The following is a 16,779-nucleotide window of genomic DNA, read 5'->3' on the forward strand; positions in this document are numbered from 1 at the left end:
TGGAGAAAAAGAGAAAGCAGAGCTGTTTATTTGATAAGTTAGTATGGTCTGTGGCTCACTGTAATAGGAAGACAAAAAATGGTGTCCTGAATGTTAATGTAAATGTACTGACTCGGAGCATGGAAAATAAAAGATGCAAGCAGACTTTTTGTAGGACTGGTCAAAAGTCCTTTGGTTAGGTGCTTGGCAACATGCAAAACCTTTGTTTTTTCCCTCTCAATAATTAAGCGTCAGACCCTTAGCTAGGCATTACTGAAGCAATGTTTTCAGTCTTCAATGGTATCCAAGGCTAGAGAGCTATCTTCATTGTTTGTAGGAGTGTATCCGCAACTCACTCCTGAATTGACCGTAGTTACTCTCAGGGTCAGTTATACCAGTACAAAGCATGGAAATGTGCTCCTAGGAAGAAATGTAAATGAAGTATATTGGCTTAATTTAAAACTCTTCATCTTGTAAGGTCCCCTTAGTTGCACACTGAAGTCTGTAGAACTGCTCACACAAAAGGGCTGGCAGGGTAGGAACTTGTGTGGAATCTAATGAAAAACATGGATTGTGCACAGTTGCTAAAGGACTGCTGTTTAGTATAGTATCCAAATAGACAACAATTGACAAGAAAGCTTCTAGTTATGATCTGAAGTACAGGTACAGAACAGACAGATGGGTTACAGATACCTTCAGCCGGATATCATAATGCGCTTTAATCCTGCCTTAGGCTGACTTTGGTCATTCCTATCACCTTCGAGACCTTGACCTCTGGTGAGGACGGTTTATTTGCTGTGGTTAATTAGTTCTTATCCTACAGCATCAGTTTGCTTTCCATGTCATAGTTGTCAAGGCAGTTTAGCATACCTAGATTGTCAAATCTGATCCATGAATCAAGGGTATTATGGTGGAGCTCTACTGAAAGTAAAACCACACATTCCAATGAGCTACATGTAAGAAACTAGATTGTTCCAACCAATCTATTCATGTAAATGCATGAATAGCTCTCAGATAACATGCTTGTTATCACAGCAGCTTGAAAATATTACTTTATACAGATGTCTAGTCACATAACTATAGTACCATAACTTTGCTAGTTATGACAAAACACGAATAGATTTTATGCAAGGAAAGAAGGCACATTAACTTCTATTCAGTATGCAGTGCTTGCTAGTTTTAGCCTCTGAGAACTTATAACACAATTTTTCCAAATTCTAGATACTTCTCCATAAGCTTACAGGTGCACTTCAAGGTGATGCATCCGAACTATGAAGACATTTATGGTCCAGCTACCTGGAAGAATTCATCTCTCCAGCAGTGTTCCCTGTAAGTTGTGTGCTTGTGTGGCCACTCAGGAGAGATTTAAATGCCACCTAGCTGACTAGCAGAGCACCACAGTGAGGCTTTTTGTTTCCACTAGTGGGAACATTCACTCATGCTTTGATGTACATAAAAAAAAACTTTATTTCACACATAGATGGAAAAAATCTGACATGAATGGAAAAGATTAGAGGGAACTTTGTTCTCCGCAGTGTACCTCTGTGGCTCATGAAATCAGTGGGAATGCTTATTGTTATTCTCTGTTTCTGTTTTGTTTTTTTAAATATGGGCAGAGCTTTCTAATGTTATTGCCCCATTTTGGCTTAGTGGGTTAGCCCTACTTAGAATTGTTTATCTTAGGGGGAGAAACTGATTACGGCAATTGGGTGTTTCTTGAATGCCTGATGTTTATTTACAAAGAATGTAAGCAAAGTTCTGTTCCTCCACACACACTTGAGCCAAAATAGGTGCTGCTTTATTAATACAGCCTTTTGTTTAAATTTTAACTGGGAACATTAGAAGATACTGTATTGGTAGAAGTCCTATTTGTCCCCATGACAAACACACCACAGACAGCACCCTAATATGGGTATAATTTTCTGAACCACTTTAATTCCTTGGCATTCCTTTGCCTTTTATTTTATTTTATGTTGCCCAGGTCATCAACTTGCAGACATAAGAGGATCAATTCTCAAGAATATATTCTGCAAATTAGATCATAATTTGATTCCCTATGCTAATCTAGTCCAATAAAAGTTGTTTTTCTTCCATCTGTTGGAATGGCTAAATTTTCCTATAGTGCCAATTAAGAGATAATATTAAATTTGGTGAACAACTTTTAAAGGTAAGAAATGTTGTTTTTTAAACAATATGACTTTACGGCATCAGACATAAGTGAAATTTACTCCCCCACACACTGCACAGTACTCTTTTTAGTCTCCTTTGTATCTATAGAACTTAGAGTAATTTATAAATGAGGATAAATATAGGAACAAAAGCCATTGTTTTGAAGATGAAGAAATGGAAACACGGGTTAAGGTACATATACAAAGTGAAACAACAGGTCAAGGAGAGAGCTAGAAAAATAATTAATGTCTTTGATTCTCACTGAAGTGACCTGTCTGTTCACTTCTGCCTTATAGACTGAAATAAACAGAGAAATGGAGGGTGGAGATCTACTCAGAGCACAGTTAGATAATACAATGGTTAAAATGCCTTTCCTCCATTTATAATTAAGTGTCCAGAGGTGGTGGTACCTGAACAGCAGCACCATTATTGAAAAACAAAGGACAATCGCCTGGTTAGATGTAAAGAGGCTAAGTCAGTGCTAGTCAACTACAGAATTGGAAGTGGTGAACCCTGCAAGATGCTAAGGACTCTGATATCCACTCCAGCAAAGCTGGACACATGTGGAGCTCCAAGCACTTATATAGAAACTAATGTGACTTCCGCATGCATCACTGGATCAGCAACATAATTTGAATCTGGATCTGCTGAGTACCACTCCAGTGTCTCAGAAACAAGGCTGCCAATCATCTCAATCTGGCTGAGTCTACATGGAGCTCTGCTCAGTGCAGCTGCTGGCAGAGTTATGCAAAGTGAGCTTCTCGGGATTGCAAATTGTTGCTTATTTTCATACTCCCAAAGCTCATTACCATAGCCATGCAAGAGTTCGGTGCTGGTAGAAGGGTGTGCTGGCATTGCAGAGACCATGTGGACATGCCTCTGCTGGCTGAACCCCCTTCTGTTACCATTCCCTTAAGTCTCTTGTTGCTAAGGTGATGATTCAAAGCCCATTCGGTGGATTTAAACAAACACAAAATAAAATTGTGAAATATGTCAGAAAAATGTATATTTTATGAATTCATTGAAGACTCATTTCTGGTGGTGTTGTTTGGCAAATACTAGAAACAAAGACTGCAGAAGAGTATTTGGGACCATTTGTTCCTATTTATAAACAAACTGGTTGTAATAGTATTATTTAGTTGTACTACAGCAGTGCCCACATAAACCGGGATTATGCCCTCATTTTGCAAACAGAGGAGAACACACCAAATCTCCCACTCTAATGGATTCCCAGATGGCCAGATGTTTGTGGAGATTCTCTTATCCATTCTAGCAACTTTGTTCCAGTCTAACAATATAAAAGGGCTAGAATGCATAAGAGAATCTGGCCTAGAGGTATGATATGCTGTGCATAACACATAGAGAAATGTAATATATTCAATGTAGTCTCTTAAGCTATTGGGCCAGATCCATACTCATGACCTGCCTGCTTAGTCTTCATGCAGGTAGTTAGGCAGGATTTGTAGATATTTTGCATCTCCAGACTGTGTGACCCACAGAACACATCTTTGAAACTTTCCCATTGTGTGTGTAGAGAGGTTATTTCCCCCAGTAATAATATTTATGTTAATATCTTTATGACATATTGATTATAAATTACCTTAAAGAGGATGTTTGCTAACTCAAAAAGGCCTGTAGCTGGGCAAGAGCTTCACTGTCCTCCCCATTTTAGCCCATTTACTGGGTTGTGTATGAGATCAATCAGTACTGAAAAGTCATACCCCATTTCCAATCCCCTAACCATTTAGTTCAGCCACATGCCTGCTGTTGTGTGTACACATGTTTTTTTTTTTAAGAGGAGAGCTCTTCTTGTTTGGTTGTAATCATCCTCACCATTTTTATTTATGCAGTAGGTGCAACTGTCCAAGGCTGAGGATGGCCTATGCTGAGCTGGGGGAGGAGCTTTGGGGGGTATTGCTGGGGAATAGCTTTCCTCATCCAGCCCTGCAATGGTGCCCAGCCTATGCCACATTTGGCTCTGGTAGCAATTTAAAGGTCCTGAGTCTCCAGCCACCGCTGCTGCTGCTACTGAGAACCCCAGTGCTATTTCAAAATGCATTTTTGTGCACAGCAGCATTATTTTGAAATAAGGCTGCTGTTTAGACATACCCTTAATTTCACAGGTAGTCAGAGTGCTCTGCATGGCAAAAATTCTGCCTTTGACAGAGTTCATCTTTTAGTCATTTTGTATAGAAGGTGCCATATAATTTCTGAAAGCAGAGGAGTTTCTTAAAAAAGGAAAAGTTTAGGGAAAATGGCAGAGTGACACAGTCATTACATGCACCTTCGAGATGTGTGGAAAATCAGAAACAAATAGCCACAGAGCAGAATGTTATCAAAGTGTTGCACTTAGAGGAATTATCTGATGAAAGGAATGGATACCATTAAAATGATTTTACCCATATGACTCTATGTGAAGCTGTATTTATTCTTTACTTCACTCTGCTGACTGTTGAAAGAGAAATGGTAGAGATAAATCTTAAATTTACCTTGTACCTTTTCAGTCTTCTACTTCTGAAGCTCTCATTTTTCAACCACAACCTCAGCAGTCAATTTGTACAATGCTTCTGATAGGAAAACCTCTGCTGCTTTCTAATTCAGTAATCAAAGAGGGCTAGAGCACCCTCCTCTCCTCTAAACCTCAGCTGAAAAAAAATGCAAATTTGTTTCATCCTATCCTTCCCTCCTTCTTCCTGCCCTATCTCTCCTGCCAAATAGAGTAGGTCCTGAAAAGACTTTTGAAATTATGAATTAAGCTTTCAACCCCGCCCAAGTGAAATGGTATGGCTTAAGACTGAGCGAGGCTTTTCACCTTTCTTACACTATTGTAGCATTTCTTAGCTAAGAGGGATAGTCAATGTTTTCAGAGTTTATTCATAGATTTTAAGGCTGGAAGGGATCACCATGATCATCTACTCTGACCTCCTGTATAGCATATACCATAGAACTTCTCTAGTAACTAGAGTATATCTTTTAGAAAAACCTCCAAACTTGACTTGGATTATTTAATGAGAGAGAATTCACCATGAGTTTTGATAAGTTATTCCAGCAGTTGATTATGTTCCACTAAAACGTATGCCAAATTAGCTATCTGATTTTGTATATCTTCAACTTCCAGTTGTTGGATTATGTGATATCTTTGTTTGCTAGAGAGAAGAGCCCATTGTTAAATACTGGTTTGCCATGTAGGGTACTTACAGATTCCAGTCATGTAACCCCTAAACCTTCTCTCTGTTAAGCTTGCATTTAGCTGCACAGCAGTAATGTCCGCAGAGTGCAATAATATAAATGAGTCTGAACAGGTGACTGCATCTTCTTTTCCCATTAATATGCAACTGAATAAAAACCAAATGCCTTACAGTACATGGTTTTTATCCAGTATGCATAGGAATGAGGGAAATTGGTTAATCAAAAATGTGCCAGTAAGTCGAGCTTTTCACCAAAAACAAATATTTTAATAAATTAAATAACTTTAGTTAACTCTATAGCTTTTAACATTACAGGTTGAACCTCTCTAGTCTAGAACCTTTGCAAGCTGACTGGTGCCAAACAAGAGAATTTGCCAGGCCATGGGAAATTAATATTTTCTAGCAACATTACCAACACTTCCATTGCTTGCTGTTCTTAGAACACATTTAAGGGGCGAATTACAAATAAATAACAGCAAAGATCACTGGCAGCTAGGACTGGTGGCTGTAAACCAACTTTATGGAATCACAGAAAGCTTGGCCACATTCATGACAGACGGACATCTGGCTAACTAAAATCATGCCAAACTACTGATGTTGCTGGACAAAAGAGTGCTGGACTAGAGAGGTTCAACCTGTATTACTGTATACAGTACTGTAATTTATTGCTTATCCTCTGTCTCAGTGTCATCAATATCAGCAACTTCTGCTGTTGATGTTGATGGTGCTGTGCCAGGGGTACAAGCTGCAGAAGCTTTTTGAAGCATCTTGCAGATATGTGCCTGCCTACAAGTCAGTTGCCTTTTCTTGAGGAAACTGATGTGGATAATTTGCAACTACATGCCTTCCTAAGCAGAATAAGATAACTGCTGCTCAGCAAATGTCACCAATGTTTCCAGATACCGTGCAGGAGAAGCTCAACAGACTCTGTTGACTTCATTACCCTTCAGTTTAGTGATTGCACTTCCCTGTAATAAAGAGTGTTTATTCAAAGTTGAGCACCTTCCTCAAAAAATCCCTTCTGTGGATTTAACCATGCAAAACTTCTTTAAGTCTCTAGTCTAGAACCTTTTCAAGCTGCTGGTGCCAAACAAGAGAATTTGCCAGGCCATGGTCCTTAAAGCCTTCCAAGGGAATTCCAATTTCTGGCCCAATGTTGATTGAAAAGGCCAACGACTTTTATCAGCAGATGAAAATAACTTATGGGGAGGGTGTGATTTTGGATAGCTATTGGAATTTTTCTGGTTAACTGAAGGCTACTTCTAAGGCAGATGCCATTTAACCAAGTTTTCCAGATATTTACGTGGTGCTTAATAAGGCTTTCACTGTACCTATATTTATAAAGTCATGCCCATTCAGTTCAGATCACATCACAGTCAAGTGCAGTTACAAGTACTTGTAGCTATTAGAAGATACATCCTCATTATTTTCTCTATAGATCTGCAAAGCTAGTTTAAAATATCAGAATCCTAGTGACTGAAGTCTTCTGTTCAGCTACAGGACAGTCACAGTTTAAGCAGCACCAGTGCCTTCCTTCTTATGCTGTCCTGTCAGATACCCATCCTCCTTTTTATTAAAAAGAGACTTCTCTCATGTAGTGCTATCTCTGCCCTTGCGCCAAGGTTGTCAACCTGAAGTTGCACATGGCTGCCAACTGCAGAAGTGACTTTGTAACTGGGCACCTGTTCAGTAGATTTGGGCTGACACTACTAATCCATGATTTTATTCTGACTACCCAGAAGAGTGATGATACAGCTTTTTCATTCAGCCTTAATGATTCAATAAACAAAAACCAAAGGTCAATGCGTATTAGATCTGCTGTAGCTGGAATGAGGGAATGTTCCTGTGTATGTGCATTATGGGCTCAGTGACGGCAGTTAAACATTGACCTGACTTTATTACAGGATGGAGTTGCAAAGTCACAATGGAGTCACAGTAGAGTCTCGGGAAGTAAATAGTGCCCAGACTGGCAAGATCCTTCCCAAAACCCATATTCATACATGATGACTATACCTGCTGCAAAGTCTTCAGATAAGGTAGGAGAGTCTCGTGCATGCTTGGCCTGTTCTTCAGACAGGGAGGAGCAGGATGGAACGTCAGTGATTTAGAAAGACTGTGAATGCTTTCTTGGTTCTTCATCCTTGAATATCTCTGAAGGGGGTAACTAAATGGAAGTGCAGGAATCAGTAGTTTATTTAAGCAGAAATTTCCTGTGGTAAAACTATGTGTGATCTATTCATTACTAACTTTAATTTTATTCCTGCTTATGATACATTTCCAGTTGTGTGCTTCAGTTATGTTTCTGCAAGTTCTATTTCTGGGGGAATTCTGAGCCAAACTTTGCAAAATGACGCACAAAAATGCAAATTTCTTCTATAAAAAAAAAGCAAGATTATGCCTATTTTGTTTGTCATAATAAAGCAATATAATCCTTCGGTTCTGGTAATACCACACAGAAAAATAAAGCACAATAACTGTTCAGCATTTCCTAAATGTATGAAAATTAAATTATGAATGCTTGGTAACGAAGACTGTGCATTCTAGTAATGATTCTGAGTTCTAATTGAAATTACATAATTTTTATAAGGGTGTTTGGTGCTCTCTAAATTAGAATTTCACTTTAAATTGCTCAGATTTTCACATAAAAGTCATACAGTGTTGTTAATCATTGTCCTAAGTAAAATAGATCTTGAGTTGTAATCAATTCCAACTGTGCCACTTTGGCACAGGAAAAAAAAAAGAATGCAAAAACAAAAAACAAGAAAGCCCTTAGATATTCTTAGCTGAGGATTCAGTTCTTGTCACTTACTATAAGACTTTTTTTTTACACCATTCTAGCAAGGTAGAGGAGCATTAATTGACTAAGAATGGGAACAATGAATAAACATTATTAGTCAGGACATTTTTGCTCTGCCTCATGGAAAAAAACCCTGCCTCACTCAGCCCAGTGCTTCCAAGCACAAGATGCAGCAACAGGGAGAAAAGGGACAGAGTAAGTCCCTCTCATTCCTTCTCACACAGGCAGGTGCTCAGCCTCACCCCTTTAGAATCTCTTCATGGATGTACACATGCAACTCTGGCCCTCCTTCTCACCACAGTGGTGATCTGTTCTCTGCTGCCAGCTGTTCCCAGGCAGCAGACATCCTCCAGTTGCCATGGTTTCGTTACTCCCCTATTTTTCTGTATGGACACCAAGAAATCTGCAGAAGGCATGAATTCCCCCAGGAATAAAGTTCTTGAGCACATGGTGATTTTGTTTCCAGATTAATTTGATTCAATAGGTAAACTAACTTGGTTTTGCAAATAGCCTCTTACCACTGAAATCTCATAACCTATTTTTAATAGTCTCTAAGGTACTACAAGATTGCTTGTTATTAGTTTTGTAAAGCAAAGAATTAGATTCATGGATCAGTGCCTCTGCTTTAACCAGTGATTCTTCTCCCCTGCACAGCCTCCTGCCCATCAAACATTCTCTATTTCTACATTTCAAATGGTTGCTTCCAATAACAACATAAATTTACTGCACCAGCAGCTAAGACAATCATTTAAAAGAAAAAAAAACAATACAAATATCCCCTCTATAGCATCCTCAGAAATATTTGCAGGTTATTAAGACATAAACTGCACCTGAAATCATATTTTTAAATGTGTTTTAAGAACCACATTTCCAGAAAGCTTCCTTAATTGCTTCTGAAAATGCTAGACAGAAGATCATTAGAATTGTCTATGCTTGGTGCAAGTGTCTGGAGTATTGTCAATATTATTCTTGACTCTGCCATTGACTCACACCATGTGATCGCTCTGATTACGATATCCTTATCCTCTTCCCCTCACTTGGATAGACACATTGATGCATTCGTGTCCTAAGAATCCAGCCTCATTTTTTGCATTGGTAAAGGAGGAATTATTAGATTGATTCTGAAACCTCAAAACTATTATCGTAGAACTTCTCAGGAGGTTTAGTATAACTATCTACAGTACCTGAATAGTAACAAAGAGATAGCTGTGCTAGTCTATATACTATCAAAACAAAAAAAGCAGTTCAGTAGCACTTTAAAGACTAACAAAATTATTTATTAGGTGATGAGCTTTCGTGGGACAGACCCACTTCTTCAGATTATAGTCGTACCAGAACAGACTCAATATTTAAGGCACAGAGAACCAAAAATAGTAATCAAGGTTGACAAATCAGAAAAATATTGTCTAGGTGAGCAAATCAGAGAGCAGAGGGGCAGAAACTGGTGGGGAGTCAATAATTAGATAAAGCCAAGTATGCAAAAGAGCCCCTATAACGAGCTAGAAAATTCCCATCCCGGTTCAAACTGCGTGTTAATGTGTTGAATTTGAATATGAAAGAGAGTTCAGCAGCCTCGCTTTCCAAACTGTTGTGAAAATTCCTCTTCAGTAGAATGCAAACTTTCAGGTCATTAATAGAATGGTGCATTCCATTAAAGTGCTGACTGACAGGTTTGTGAATCAGGAGTGTTTTTATGTCTGTTTTATGCCCATTAATTCTTTGTCTAAGAGAGTTTTAAGTCCATCCAATATAAAAAGCGTTATTTACAGTACCTGTTTCTCAGTGGGGTTTTGAAACTAAATTGATGTTTGCAAACTTCATTGAAAACCTCAGATTAAAATGATTTGAAAAAGGAAAAGTATTGTAGTTATTTACTGGTCCAAATGTCAAAAGTCACTTTTATTTGAAATTAAAGTCAAGTTCTTTTGCTAAGGGGAAGAACCTACAAATTCTGCAGACTTTTGTCCCTATTCATCTTCTAGTGAAATAGATTTAGAGTTACTTGACTGAATCCCACATGGTGTATGTTTGAAAATTTGGCACTATAAGTTATCATTTTAGATCTATACACTCCATCTGTGCACACGTCTTAAGGGAAAAAAAAAACAGATCTGAAAGGAAGCCATGGTTGGAAATATTTTCACCACGTTTTGGTGGCTGGAGGAAAACTTGAAATTTTGAATAAAATTTCAGCAAACTTTTTCAATTGATTTTACTTAAAATTGCTTTGTTGTATTTTGTTTCCTGGAAAAGTAATAGTCCATTGTTTCAAGATCATAAACAAATTGTCAGGGATTTTTATCCCTAGGGCATTATCATCCCTGTGTGTCAGGGGAAACAAGCCTCTGGCTGTGTAAAAATCAATGCAGGTACATGGAAAATCTGAAGTCTCATAGGCTGCCATTTAGCAGCTGCCCAACGGTCACTCTGGGTCAGTTGGTTTCCCCGGTAACCTGAACTCATGAGTACAGGTTTGAATCATGGACCTCTGATTGGCTGGAGGGAAAGCTTTCTAGCACCTTCCAGGCCATCGAGGACCTGTTTGAAAACCAGGTGTGTAGAATTGTGGACTTCATAAATATGTTAATTAAATCATGAATTATTCATGAACTGGTTCTATAAAAGGCAGAGCCCCAGCTCATTCGGGGGCCCTTGGCGACGCGGCTGAGAACGCTGCTAGCCTGCAAAGGAGAGCGTTGGTTGTAATAATACAGCATCCACTGATCCTCAGGCCAGCCCAGCTGGGCGAAGCTGAGATCACTGCGGCGCCGCAAACATCGGCACCGCCACCGCTTACTAGCAGCGCCTCACCTCCCGTAGGGCTGCAAAGTGCAAGCTTTTGCATTAGTGCCGCCACAGCCCCAGCGCTCACAAGCAGCGAGGGAGCAGCAAGTGGGTTCCTTGGCGTACCTGTCAGGTGGCGAACTGGCCCGCGGCTCCGGCCATGGGTACTGCATACCCGGCAGGGAAACCAGGAGCCTGCCAACGCCACGTCATCGCCACCGCTGTTTCTGCCAGACCACCGCCTGCGCCGCTCCCTAACAGAGACAACTTACCTGACAGGACAACTTAACCGGACTGAACTCAACAATGGGACACGTAAACTTTCATTTAATCCGAGGCTTAGCCCGGAGTCTTTTACCAGAAACTGACACATATAAAAGCCGTTAACTACTGTGGGCACTGGGACCCCTAAAAGGGGGGCGAAGTGTCGCTCCCATAGCCGTGCCGTCTTCCAGCAGGGGGAGGGTAGAGCCTGGGGCCCGACTCCTTTGAGCCAGGCCTAAAAGCCCATATATTGCCGATTAGGGGCACACGATTAAAATATTAGTTGTTAGTTCATCATATGTAGTAGTCTTAGTGGTAGTATTATTAGTTAAGTATAGTTATTAGAGTGAAATCCTAACTTGGTGCCATATACTGGCGAAGACATAATCACCTGGCCCATTACATGCCATAAGGCATATCTCAACCTGTGGAAACAAAGCCACCTTATTCCCTTTAACCTTTTTACTTCCTCCTTCTGTATTTAACCCAGTGTGAGTCATAAGATCCCCGGGAAAAGGCTGGGGTTTCGAAGGAGGTTGACACAGGTAGAATCCCCAGCAACCTCTACCACCAGCCACTTGGGCCAGGAGTAGCGCCCCGGCCCAGATTCCTTTTACCCTTTTTCCTTCACCCTAATTTACTAAGGTAGCTTTTTGTTTTCCGGCAAAATAAACATAATTATACAGGTGATTCTCATGGAACGTGTATTAATAATTGTAAGTTAAGCATAGTTAAGTTAATAGTTAATATGAATTGGTTTATGTGTGTGTTCTATTGTTGTTGTTGTGTCTTTGTTTGCTGCTGCTTTTGTTAATAAATTGTTTACTAGTTGCACCTCTTAATCTGTGCCTAAGTCTCACTTTCTGTTCCAGCTACTGCCTGTTGGGGGGAGGTAGGGTGGACCTTAATGTAGGTTTGCACTGCTCCCATTGACGGGTGCACTCTCTCCTGCTCGGTGGGGCGGTTGGGTCTGGCCCGCTCTGAGAACCGAGGGTCCCAGCGCCCAGGTCACCCACACAATATTTCGGCCACTGGGCGGTGAGAAACCACCGGTTTGCATGGCACAAATCTGATATTTTCTTCCTATAGCCGAAGGAAACAGATACTTACCAATTAAATATAAAGTTTTACTAAATCTGAGTATGGGTGGCATTAACTTATTTTTCGGGAGATAACACTTTCCAAACTTTTAAAAAATGATCAGTAGGTTTATTCAAAACAGTTCTCATCAAAAACCAGTGACACTTCTGCTCCTTCAGTAATGTCTAGTAATTTCAGATTACAAACAACTACGATGCAAAACGCTTCTATCGTAAGTAGACAGGAGTCCATACTACATCCAGATCCTGTTTCCTAGCCCACACTCAAGTATTACAGGCAGCTCATACCTTAAACCCAGTTTTACAACCAGACTCTCTTTTTTTGAAAGGGCTCAACCCACTGGCTAAATCTGAACACATCCATGAGTGTAAAGAATTTATGGCCAGTCCTGAATCCCTAGATGTCACCCTTAGCAAATTTGCAGATGACACGAAGCTAGGGGGTCAAGTAGATACAGTGGAGTCTAGGGATAGGGTCCAGAATGACCTAGATAAATTGGAGGACTGGGCCAAGAAATCTGATGGGGTTCAACAAGGACAAGTGCAGAGATCAGCATTTGGGACAGAAGAATCACAGACTTTCTTATAGGCTGGGGACCAACTGGCTAAGTAGCAGTGCGGCAGAAAAGGACCTGGGGATTACAGTGGATGAGAAGCTGGATATGAGTCAATAATGTGCCCTTGTAGCCAGGAAGGCTAATGGCATACTGGTGGTCATTAGGAGAAGCATTTCCAGCAGATCAAGAGAAAATATTTTTACCCTCTATTTAGCACTGATAAGGCCATATCTGGAGTATTCCATCCAGTTATGAGCCACCGGTATAGAAAGGATGTGATTACACTGGAGAGTGTTCAGCAGAGGGCAACAAAAATAATTAAGGGGCTGAGGGACTAGGGCTTATTTACTTTGCAGAAGTGAAGAGTGAGGTGTGATTTGATAGCAGCCCTCAAGTTCCTGAAGGGGGGCTCTAAAGAGGATGGAAAGAAGCTGTTCTCAGTGGTGACAGGAGGAAGAACAAGAGCAATGGTCTGAAGTTACAGAGGGAGAGGTGTAGGCTGGATATTAGAAAAATCTATTTCATCAGGAGGGTTGTGAAGCACTGGAATGTGTTACCTAGGCTATGTCTACATGAGCTCCCCGCCCCGCCCCCTTTCGAAACCAAATAAAGGAATAAGAGGATTTTGAAGCAAGTGGGGTCCTTTTGAAAAGGACCTGGTGTAAACGAGCTGCAGGTGATCGAAAGTGGCACTTTCGAATTGCCACAGCTGTCGTTATGCTAATGAGGCATTGCATATTCATACACATGCATGCTGGCACTTTGAAGTTTGAAGCTTTTAAGCTGCCAAAGGGGAAAATTAGACCAATGAAGTGCTGCGTATTCACAACAGCACTTCATTAGTAATCTTCCTTGGCCCTGATTACCATGCCCCCTTTGAAGTTCGGGGCAAGAGAAGACAAACACTCAGTGATTATCCATTCTGTTCATTCCCTCTATGGCACCTGGCAACTGCCAGAAGACAGAAAACTGGGCTAGATGGAACTTTGGTCTGACCCAGTATAGCCACCTTTATGTGCTTAAGTTTCAGTCCTTTCACTGGAAGTTGAAAGGAGTCTCACTACATCTGATGGCAGCTCCTGGGGAGTAGACTGGTGGAAACCCTGAATGGTCATTCGTTGGAAAATTCTGATATTTTAAATTTGACATTTTTTTCTGAATCTGATTAATAGCGTAATATAGGACATTACAGTTGACTCAATAATGTGAAAATGAAATATTTCATCTGTATAAATACAATCCATATTTTTCCTACAACATTTAACAGTCTTGATATGTTCCCATAACACGTTCCAATTTTGTGAAATCAGCATTTTTTTCAGAGCAGTACTGTCCCATCTTAAAACTGTTGAACCTGCTTACTAGAGATATATTGGTACAGTGAAGCAGAGTGCATCCCAGAGATCCCAGAGCAAAGCCACAATCTCAGACATAAAATGAAGGATCTGTCCACAATGAATGACATTGTATAAAATTATTATTCATTCTCCACTTTAAAAGCATATGTGATGCCTTTCCAGATAAAAGTCTATAATCATCACAGTGTTCTTCTTTTCTGTCTTCTCATGGTCAACAGCTTTTCACATGAAACTGCTTTTGCATCCCATTTATTTCCTGATGTTTTATCTTGGAATGTTATGTAACCATGTAATATAAATTGGACCAAGAGGGCTGATGATGTATGTCTCTGAACTGTAGATTCCATTCAAAAGAAGCCATTAGAAGAGCGGTATCTGTGAACAAAATATTATACAGTTACCTTGTACATATTGGCACTTTGATTGACATTAAGAGTGGGTTGTGGGGGAAACCTTGTCTCCCAAAAAACTGAGAAACTCACATCAAAAATCTCAGGTTTAAAAGATGATATTTTAAAAAATCCCATTTCATATGAAATGAAAATGAATTTCTCAACCACAAAAGTTGTCACAATATCAAATTGTCCTCATGACAACTGTAATTTACACTCATTCATATCTGAAAGGAGGATCAAGGAGTTACTTTGAGGCTCTTTCCCTACTTTGTAATTTGTGTAATGTTATCGTATTGGATGAAATATGTTTTCTATAGGCACAAATATCTCAGTAGTTACATTATTTTATCCTGGTTTAAATATCTCAGAAGAATCATTCTCGTAAAATTATTCCAAAGGAAGAAGCATTTAATTTAGTTATGACTCTGAAAACTAAGTCTTAACCTGAACTTCTTAGTGACAAAGAAGCTGAGGATGGTCATACTTTATAGTTACATCTATATGGGCAGCTTCTGTCAATGAAACTGGGCTTTTGTCGACAAAACTCTCCAAAGCTGGATCTGCATGTGAGCACCCTTTCGAAAGAGCGAAAATCAAAGTTCAGTGGTTGAAATAGCATCCATCGAAAGGGAACATCTGCCACCATTATCAGATTGGCATTTCGATCTGCTCTTTCAAAGTGCCACCGCAAGGCTTTCGAAAGAGAGCATCCACATGGCTCCAAGCCCTCTTTTGAAAGAAGGGAGGCAGGAAATGCCATGGGCAGGGTCCCATGGCCAACAAGCCCTTCTGGGGCCATAGCCAGCTGCATTCTTTAAAGGACCCCTCCCCCCACACACACTCCCTCCCGCATGAGCCAAGTTCTGCCCATCCTTTCCCAGCCCGGCAGAGCCCACCTGTGCCCACGATGGAGGCCCAGCGACAGCTCCTGCAGGAGGACACCCTCATTATGGACGCCCTGCTGGCCATGCTGTGCACCATTGCCACAGCTGCACTCAGGACCATAGAGCCCTGCTGCTGCCGGCTGGAGAGGCTCCACACTCCAGCTGACTGGCGCCATGGTGGACCCATATTTCGAAAAGCAGACTGTGGAGCATCTACACGTGTACTCTTTTGAGTTAGTTTTTTGAAAGAGACCTATCTTCCTGATCTGGGATTGGAGTTCAGATTTCGAAGTCTGCACCCCGTTCTTTCGATTTCCTTTCAAAAGACAGTTTTACACATGTGGACGCTCCTCCCACTCTTTCGAAAAAGGGCCGCTTATTTTGATTTTTTGTACATGTGTAGACACAGCTCAAGCCTCTACACAGTCAAAGTGCTCTGTTGAGAGTTTGTTGACAAAACTTTAGCTGTTCAGCTGGCAGAGTAAAACTTCTCCCCAATCAGGTAAAACACCTCTGTCAACAGTGCTTTTTTTCAACAGCGTGCCCATGTAGACACTTCTGTCAAAACAGAGAACTTCCAATTCCCTGGGCTGCCCTGTTTGCATAGGTGCCAGTCAGCCATTCTGTTGGGAAAGGGCAAGGCAGTCCAGCTGCTCTCTGTTGACAGAGCGATTTGCTCTCTCGAGCTGCTTATATGTGTAGATGCAATCTGCTGACAGAGGTACTGCTGAGGTTACTCTGTGAACAGTGACCTCTGTCGACAAAGGCTGCCCATGTAGACATAACCTCTATGGTTATGCACAACACCAGAACCTTGATCTTCGCTAGATCAAAATGTGCTGACCTCACTGGCCTCCTCCAGACCCCTGAAGTGACAAATGGAACTCAAAGTCAGACAACTTTGTGTATGCCTGTATTTGTGTATTTCCTAATGACTTTGAGAGGACAAAACATTGAAGCATCTTGGAGGCAAATAAAAAGCATGAAAAAAACCACCAGATGAGAAGATCTCTGGAATGGGAGAATCTGGAGACAATATTAAAAGAAGAGAAATTGTATAATTCAAGGAAATCTTTGAATTTCTAAAAGCCTTATCCCTTATGTCCATAGTTTGCATGTGAAATCCTGCCCTCTACCCATAGAGCAATGTGCACAAATGCAATCCATGGGAAAGCTGTGCAAATTCAGGTTATCATGTGCCAAGTAGACGAGTAATGCAGCAGCCCAGTTCCTCTGTGTGAACAGACAAGTGGTGAGGACACCGTTAGAATATCTGTATAGATCCAGTAGCTGGAAATCCCACA

Source organism: Carettochelys insculpta, chromosome 2, assembly GCF_033958435.1.
Source record: "Carettochelys insculpta isolate YL-2023 chromosome 2, ASM3395843v1, whole genome shotgun sequence".
NCBI classification, from domain to species: domain Eukaryota; kingdom Metazoa; phylum Chordata; order Testudines; family Carettochelyidae; genus Carettochelys; species Carettochelys insculpta.